The following is a 9,360-nucleotide window of genomic DNA, read 5'->3' as shown; positions in this document are numbered from 1 at the left end:
AAAGGAAGGCACAGGCAAGGATGTTTGAATCTCACTTAGATGAGGGAATAAAATAGTCATAAAAGGAAGATAGAGGGAATTGAAAAGGAGAGGGAATGGGGAAGAGAATGGTTGGGGTTTGGCATCAAGTCTGGGGAGGGACAAGGGAAATGGCCAGATGTTCATGAGAAAGAATGGAAGTCTTCAACTGAGCAGGGTGAGTAGTTGGGGGGCAGGCATCTCCAGAATTAAAGAGAGACCTGGAATAATGGAACAATGGGCATGACCTTTGCTGTGGCTGATTGCACTGGGGATACCGGATCTAAAGAGGCCACCTTCCGTAGCCAGGCAGGAACCCCAGTAGAACAATAGATACAACAACATACCCACAAAACTTTAAACTCAATATTTAGGCTGTCTACAAGAATAACCATTTTAATTAACTCAGATTCAATTGACTGGGTATTGTCATTATATCTGCAAAGCGTTTCAACTTCCAAAGTCCTACTAGATGGAAATTAGCATAGACTTCAGTGCACCCAATGGGCAGGGAAAATAAATGGTCATGGATGGGTTTGAATATCTGGCTTTTGTTACCAGGGTACATTAGGAGAAAAATATGAACATTACATGAAAGTTTCTGATATAATGTTTGTATTAGATAGAGTTTCTTTTGCTGCAAAGAAATCTTATGACTAAAAAGCAACTTAAGGAGGAAAGGATTAATTTAGCATACACTTTCACTTTGCTGTTCTTGACCAAGGATGTTAGGACAGAACCAAAAACGGCAAAAAACTTCAGGCAAGGGCTGATGCAAAAGGACATGAAGGGGTGTTGCTTACAGGCTTGCTAACATGGTTTACTCAGCCTGCCTTTTTATATTATCCAGGATCACCAACCCAGAGATAGGCACCACCTACCACAGTCTGGAGCCTCCCACACTGATCACTAATTGAGAAAATGCCTGACAAATGGATCTCATAAAGGCATTTTCTCAACAGAGGCCTCTTCTTTGAATTATGTCAAGTAACACAAAACCAGCCAGTAGAGTGTAAATAATTGTTCTTATCCTTTAATTTCCAGACTCAGCATAGTAGCTCACAGAGAAAACACCATGGATTGTTTAAATATTCATAGGGGAAAGGAAAGAGAAAGACAAAATGAAGAGAAAGAACAAAGCAAAGAGAAAGTGAGAAGGAACATAAAGATATGTCCATTTTATTTATACATATGATTTCTAGTTGTTAGTCACTCAACTGAAAACCATGATCTACACTATTAACTATGTGTATGTGAGTGTGTATATATGAAAGAGAGGCTTTATGATTTTAAAACCTGTTTATTTAAAAGATTTTATTAAAATGTGGGTCATTTTCTCAAGAAGGATTCATTATATTTAATGAGCCCAAATTATAAAAGGCACAACCAAAACATTCACACCAAGATATTTTTTCTGTGCTATTTTTTTTATTTTATTTTTTTTTAACTTGAGTATGTCTTATTTACATTTCGAGTGTTATTCCCTTTCCCGATTTCCAGGCAAACATCCCCCTAATTCCTCCCCCTCCCCTTCTTTATTGCTGTTCCCCTCCCCATCCTCCCCCCATTGCCGCCCTCCCCCCAACAATCACGTTCAGTCTTAGCAGGACCAAGGGCTTCCTCTTACACTGGTGCTCTTACTAGGATATTCAGTGCTACCTATGAGGTCAGAGTCCAGGGTCAGTCCATGTATAGTCTTTAGGTAGTGGCTTAGTCCCTGGAAGCTCTGGTTGCTTGGCATTGTTGTTCATATGGTGTCTCGAGCCCCTTCAAGCTCTTCCAGTTCTTTCTCTGATTCCTTCAATGGGGGTCCTGTTCTCAGTTCAGTGGTTTGCTGCTGGCATTCGCCTCTGTATTTGTTGTATTCTTGCTGTGTCTCTCAGGAGAGATCTACATGTGGTTCCTGTCTGCCTGCACTTCTTTGCTTCATCCATCTTGTCTAATTGGGTGGCTGTATATGTATGGGCCACATGTGGGGCAGGCTCTGAATGGGTGTTCCTACTGTCTCTGCTTTAATCTTTGCCTCTCTATTCCCTGCCAAGGGTATTCTTGTTCCCCTTTTAAAGAAGGAGTGAAGCATTCACATTTTGATCATCCGTATTGAGTTTCATGTGTTCTAGGCATCTAGGGTAATTCAAGCATTTGGGCTAATAGCCACATATCAATGAGTGCATACCATGTTTCTTTCTCTGTGATTGGGTTACCTCATTCAGGATGATATTTACCAGTTCCAACCATTTGCCTACGAATTTCATAAAGTCATTGTTTTTGATAGCTGAGTAATATTCCATTGTGTAGATGTACCACATTTTCTGTATCCATTCCTCTGTTGAAGGACATCTGGGATCTTTCCAGATTCTGTCTATTATAAATAAGGCTGCGATGAACATAGTGGAGCACGTGACTTTTTTATATGTTGGGGCATCTTTTGGGTATATGCCCAAGAGAGGTATAGTTGGATCCTCAGGCAGTTCAATGTCCAATTTTCTGAGGAACCTCCGAACTGATTTCCAGAATGGTTGTACCAGTCTGCAATCCCACCATAAATGGAAGAGTGTTCCTCTTTCTCTGCATCCTCGCCAGCATCTGACGTCACCTGAGTTTTTGATCTTAGCCACTCTCACTGGTGAGAGGTGAAATCTCAGGGTTGTTTTGATTTGCATTTCCCTTATGACTAAAGATGTTGAACATTTCTTTAGGTGTTTCTCAGCCATTCGGCATTCCTCAGCTGTGAATTCTTTGTTTACTCTGAACCCCATTTTTTAATAGGGTTGTCTCCCTGCGGTCTAACTTCTTGAGTTCTTTGTATATTTTGGATATAAGGCCTCTATCTGTTGTAGAATTGGTAAAGATCTTTTCCCAATCTGTTGGTTGCCGTTTTGTCCTAACCACAGAGTCCTTTGCCTTACAGAAGCTTTGCAGTTTTATGAGATCCCATTTGTCGATTCTTGATCTTAGAGCATAAGCCATTGGTGTTTTGTTCAGGAAATGTTTTCCAGTGCCCATGTGTTCCAGATGCTTCCCTAGTTTTTCTTCTATTAGTTTGAGTGTGTCTGGTTTGATGTGGAGGTCCTTGATCCACTTGGACTTAAGCTTTGTACAGGGTGATAAGCATGGATCGATCTGCATTCTTCTACATGTTGACCTCCAGTTGAACCAGCACCATTTGCTGAAAATGCTATCTTTTTTCCATTTGATGGTTTTGGCTCCTTTGTCAAAAATCAAGTGCCCATAGATGTGTGGGTTCATTTCTGGGTCTTCAATTCTGTTCCATTGGTCTATCTGTCTGTTTCTGTACCAATACCATGCAGTTTTTATCACTATTGCTCTGTAATACTGCTTGAGTTCAGGGATAGTGATTCCCCCTGAAGTCCTTTTATTGTTAAGGATAGTTTTAGCTATCCTGGAATTTTGTTGTGCCAGATGAATTTGCAAATTTTTCTGTCTAACTCTTTGAAGAAACGGATTGGTATTTTGATGGGGATTGCATTGAATCTGTAGATCGCTTTTGGTAAAATGGCCATTTTTACTATATTAATCCTGCCAATCCATGAGCATGGGAGATCTTTCCATCTTCTGAGGTCTTCTTCAATTTCTTTCTTCAAAGACTTGCAGTTCTTATTGTACAGACCTTTTACTTGCTTGGTTAAAGTCACACCAAGGTACTTTATATTATTTGGGTCTATTATGAAGGGTGTCATTTCCCTAATTTCCTTCTCGGCTTGTTCCTCTTTTGTGCAGAGTTAGGCTACTGATTTATTTGAGTTAATTTTATGCCCACCCACTTTGCTGAAGTTGTCTATCAGCTTTAGAGGTTCTCTGGTGGAACTTTTGGGATCACTTAAATATACTATCATATCATCTGCAAAAAGTGATATTTTGACTTCTTCTTTTCCGATCTGTATCCCCTTGACCTCCTTTTGTTGTCTGATTGCTCTGGCTAGAACTTCAAGAACTATATTGAATAAGTAGGGAGAGAGTGGGCAACCTTGTCTAGTCCCTGATTATTATGGGATTGCATCCAGTTTCTCTCCATTTAGTGTAATGTTAGCAACTGGTTTGCTGTATATGGCTTTTATTATGTTTATGTAAGGGCCTTGAATTCCTATTCTTTGAGGACTTTTATCATGAAGGGGTGTTGAATTTTGTCAAATGCTTTCTCAGCATCTAATGAAATGATCATGTGGTTTTGTTCTTTCAGTTTGTTTATAAAATGGAGCACGTTGATGGTTTTCTCTATATTTAAACCATCCCTGCATGCCTGGGATGAAGCCTACTTGATCATGGTGGATGATTTTTTTGATGTGCTCTTGGATTCGGTTTGCCAGAATTTTATTGAGTATTTTTGCATCGATGTTCATAAGGGAAATTGGTCTGAAGTTCTCTTTCTTTATTGGGTCTTTGTGTGGTTTAGGTATAAGAGTAATTGTGGCTTCATAGAAGGAATTCGGTAATGCTCCATCTGTTTCAATTTTGTGGAATAGTTTGGATAATACTGGTATGAGGTCTTCTATTAAGGTCTAATAGAATTCTTCACTAAACCCGTCTGGACCTGGGCTCTTTTTGGTTGGGAGACCTTTAATGACTGCTTCTATTTCGTTAGGAGTTATGGGGTTGTTTAACTGGTTTATCTGTTCCTGATTTAACTTTGGTACCTGGTATCTGTCTAGGAAATTGCCCGTTTCCTGGAGATTTTCAAGTTTTGTTGATAAGGGCTTTTATAGTAAGATCTGATGATTTTTTGAATTTCCTCTGAATCTGTAGTTATGTTTCCCTTTTCTTTTCTGATTTTGTTAATCTGGACACACTCTCTGTGTCCTCTCATTAGTCTGGCTAAGGGTTTATCTATCTTGTTGATTTTCTCAAAGAACCAACTTTTGGTTCTGTTGATTCTTTCTATGGTCCTTTTTGTTTCTACTTGGTTGATTTCAGTTCTGAGTTTGATTATTTCCTGCCTTCTACTCCTCCTGGGTGTATTTGCTTTTTTTTGTTCTAGAGCTTTTAGGTATGCTGTCAAGCTGGTGACATATGCTCTTTCCTGTTTCTTTCTGCAGGCACTCAGAGCTATGAGTTTTCCTCTTAGCACAGCTTTAATTGTGTCCCATAAGTTTGGGTATGTTGTACCTTCATTTTCATTAAATTCTAAAAAGTCTTTAATTTCTTTCTTTATTTCTTCCGTTGAGTAGAGCATTGTTCAACTTCCACGTATATGTGGGCGTTCTTCCCTTATTGTTTGAAGACCAGCTTTAGGCCGTGGTGGCCTGATAGCATGCATGGGATTATTTCCATTTTCCTGTACCTGTTGAGGCCCGTTTTTTGACCAATTATATGGTCAATTTTGGAGAAAGTACTGTGAGGAGCTGAGAAGAATGTATATCCTTTTGCTTTAGGATAGAATGTTCTACAAATATCTGTTAAGTCCATTTGGTTCATGACTTCTCTTAGTCTGTCTACATCTCTGTTTAATTTCTGTTTCCATGATCTGTCCATTGATGAGAGTGGGGTGTTGAAATCTCCTACTATTATTGTGTGAGGTGCAATGTGTGTTTTGAGCTTTAGTAAGGTTTCTTTTACGTATGTAGGTGCCCTTGTATTTGGGGCATAGATATTTAGGATTGAGAGTTCATCTTGGTGGATTTTTCCTTTGATGAATATGAAGTGTCCTTCCTTATCTTTTTTGATGACTTTTAGTTGAAAATTGATTTTATTTGATATTAGAATGGCTACTCCAGCTTGCTTCTTCTGACCCTTTGCTTGGAAAGTTGTTTTCTAGCCTTTCACTCTGAGGTAGTGTCTGTCTTTGTCTCTGAGGTGTGTTTCCTGTAGGCAGCAGAATGCAGGGTCCTCGTTGCGTATCCAGTTTGTTAATCTATGCCTTCTTATTAGGGAGTTCAGTCCATTGATGTTGAGAGATATTAAGGAATAGTGATTATTGCTTCCTGTTATAATCATATTTGGATATGAGGTTATGTTTGTGTGCTTTTCTTCTCTTTGTTTTGTTGCCAAAACGGTTAGTTTCTTGCTTCTTCTAGGGTGTAACTTGCCTCCATATTTTGGGCTTTACCATTTATTATCCTTTGTAGTGCTGGATTTGTAGAAAGATATTGTGTAAATTTGGTTTTGTCATGGAATATCGTGGTTTCTCCATCTATGTTAATTGAGAGTTTTGCAGGATACAATAACCTGTGCTGGCATTTGTGTTCTCTTAGTGTCTGTATGACACCTGTCCAGGATCTTCTGGCTTTCATAGTCTCTGGCTAAATGTCTGGTGTGATTCTGATAGGTCTGCCTTTATATGTTACTTGACATTTTTCCCTTACTGCTTTTAATATTCTTTCTTAATGTTTTGCATTTGGTGTTTTGACTATTATGTGGAGGGAGTTGTTTCTTTTCTGGTCCAATCTATTTGGAGTTCTGTAGGCTTCTTGTATGCTTATGGGTATCTCTTTCTTTAGGTTAGGGAAGTTTTCTTCTATGATTTTGTTGAAGGTATTTACTGCTCCTTTGAGCTGGGAGTCTTCACTCTCTTCTATACCTAGTATCCTTAGGTTTGATCTCCTCATTGAGTCCTGGATTTCCTGTATGTTTTGGACCAGTAGCTTTTTCTGCTTTACATTATCTTTGACAGTTGAGTTGATGATTTCTATGGAATCTTCTGCTCCAGAGATTCTCTCTTCTATCTCTTGTATTCTGTTGGTGAAGCTTGTATCTACAGCTCCTTGTCTCTTCTTTTGGTTTTCTATATCCAGGGTTGTTTCCATGTGTTCTTTCTTTATTGCTTCTATTTCCATTTTTAATTCCTTCCACTGTTTGTTTGCATTTTCCTGGAATTCTTTCAGGGATTTTTGTGCTTCCTCTCTATAGGCTTCTACTTGTCTATTTAGGTTTTCCTGCGTTTCTCTAAGGGAGTTCTTCATGTCTTTCTTGAAGTCCTCCAGCATCATGATCAAATATGATTTTAAATCTAGATCTTGCTTTTCTGGTGTGTTTGGCATCAATGTCTTTTTTTCTTTTTCTTTTTCTTTTTTTTCGGAGCTGGGGACCGAACCCAGGACCTTGCGCTTGCTAGGCAAGTGCTCTACCACTGAGCTAAATCCCCAACCCCTTCTGGTGTGTTTGGATATTCAGTGTTTGCTTTGGTGGGAGAATTGGGCTCTGGTGATGCCATGTAGTCTTGGTTTCTGTTGCTTGGATTCCTGCGTTTGCCTCTCGCAATCAGTTTATCTCTAGTGTTACTTTGTTCTTCTATTTCTGACAGTGGCTAGACTCTCCCATAAGCCTGTGTGTCAGCGGTGCTGTAGACCTGTTTTCCTGTTATCTTTCAGCCAGTTATGGGAACAGAGTGTTCTGCTTTTGGGCATGTAGTTTTTCCTATCTACAGGTCTTCAGCTGTTCCTGTGGGCCTGTGTCCTGAGTTCACTAGGCAGGTCACTTGGAGTAGCAAGGTTTGTCTTACCTGCTCAAGTTTGCTCGTGGGGTGTTGCTTATGAGCTCTCCATGGAGGAAGCAATCAGGAAGATCTTCGCCGCCCTTTCTGGGAGCTTCCGTGCACCAGGTTTCCAGATGGTGTTTGGTGTTTTCCTCTGGTGTCAGAGATGTGGGCAGAGTGCAGTCTCTTCTGGTTTCCCAGGCGTGTCTGCCTCTCTGAAAGCTTAGCTCTCCCTCCCATGGGATTTGGGTGCAGAGATCTGTTTATCCAGTCGGTCCCTTCAGGTTCTGGTGGTGTCTCAGACGCAGGGGACCCGCTGCTCCTGGGCCCTCCTCTACGGGAACCCAGAGGCCATATACTGTTTCCTCTTTGGCCAGGGATGTGGGCAGGGGTGGGCAGTGTTGGTGGTCTCTTCCGCTCTGCAGTCTCAGGAGTGCCCACCTGTCCAGGTTTTGAGGTCTCTCTCCCACGGGGTTTGGGAGCAGAGAGCTGCTGCTGGCAGGGATCCGCGGGTTTGGGACTCCCGCTAACCCCACATCAAGATTTTATATCATATAGCTATCTATAGTTTTATTTTGTTAGAGAAAGTGTGTGTGTGTGTGTGCGCGCGCGCGCGCGTGTGCATGCCTATAAGGGGAAATTCTATTCTGAATTAGAAATCTTCCTCTAGGGAATATAATTTGAAAAGGGGAAACAAATTAAATACAAGATTATATGTAATTTATTGAAAACTACTTTTAAAGATATGTTTTATTGTTTCTTTATGTGCAACTGTGATATGTCTACATTCATAAGTATACCGATAAGCACCAACTCCAGAAAGGGTATCATATTCCTTAGAGTTAGACTTAGAAGTGTTTATAAGGCATGTAATGTGAGTGCTGAAACAAACTCAGGTCCTCTACAGGAGCAACATGTACTTTTAGTTGCTAAAGGAACTCCAGATCCCGAATTGTGCTAAAGGTAATTACCTAATTTAATTACAGCATATTGTATATGTGTGTCAAAACAACACATTTAATCAGTATGTAAAATTACTAATTTTTAATTGATTCAGGTCATTACTGCAAACAGTCCACAGGATGAGGGTTTGTAACAGAGGGAAATTAAAGAGCAGGTCTAAGATTGTCCACTTAATAAGGACAAAACTAGAGATTATCCCCAGGAGTCTCCATCTAGAACATCTTTGTGCAAATAACCACATTCTGTGAGTTTTCACATAAAATGAACTAAAGTATTTTTCAAGTTCTTTAAAGGAACAGGAAAAATTAAGACTACTTGTTTCAAAATTCTGAGATTAATCTACACAGCACATATTCTTGGTAGATAATCAACAGATAAACAGTTTGTTTACTGAAATGTGTCATGAAACATTGGCTCTAAGGAATACTAAAAATTATGACTTAAAACTGACTGTAGTGACCAATATGTGAGAAAGCTGATCATGATTCAAAGTTGTCCCTTTCATGTAGAACTTCTTAGAATATTTTTTTAATCCTATTCCTACTTAAGTAGCAAATTATCTTTCCATTTCTACTGTATTGCTTTGGACAAACAATGATATGTTAATAATTTTAAAGGAAAGAGTATTTCTGTTTTACATTTTATTTTATTCTTATTTATTATTTCATGTATTATATTCTGACTACAGTTTCCTCCTCCCAAGTCTCTACCTTACTTCCCCTCTCCCCAAGATTCACTTCCAATCGACCTTCTCTCTGAAAGAGCAGGCCTCCTATCTATCAGATATAATTTCTAATTTCTTTTATTTGAACTTTGGGATGGTTCATTTTGTCAGTAAACTGTGGACCCCTGCCTGCGATCCTGATGAAGAGAATCAACTGGCATTCCTTAAATGCCATGGTCAGCTTCCCACAAAGACTCACAAAATGGCAAAGTCTTCAGACTCTAGG

This window comes from Rattus norvegicus, chromosome 2 (assembly GCF_036323735.1).
Source record: "Rattus norvegicus strain BN/NHsdMcwi chromosome 2, GRCr8, whole genome shotgun sequence".
Classification (NCBI taxonomy): Eukaryota; Metazoa; Chordata; class Mammalia; order Rodentia; family Muridae; genus Rattus; species Rattus norvegicus.
Note: the sequence above shows the minus strand (reverse complement) of the source record.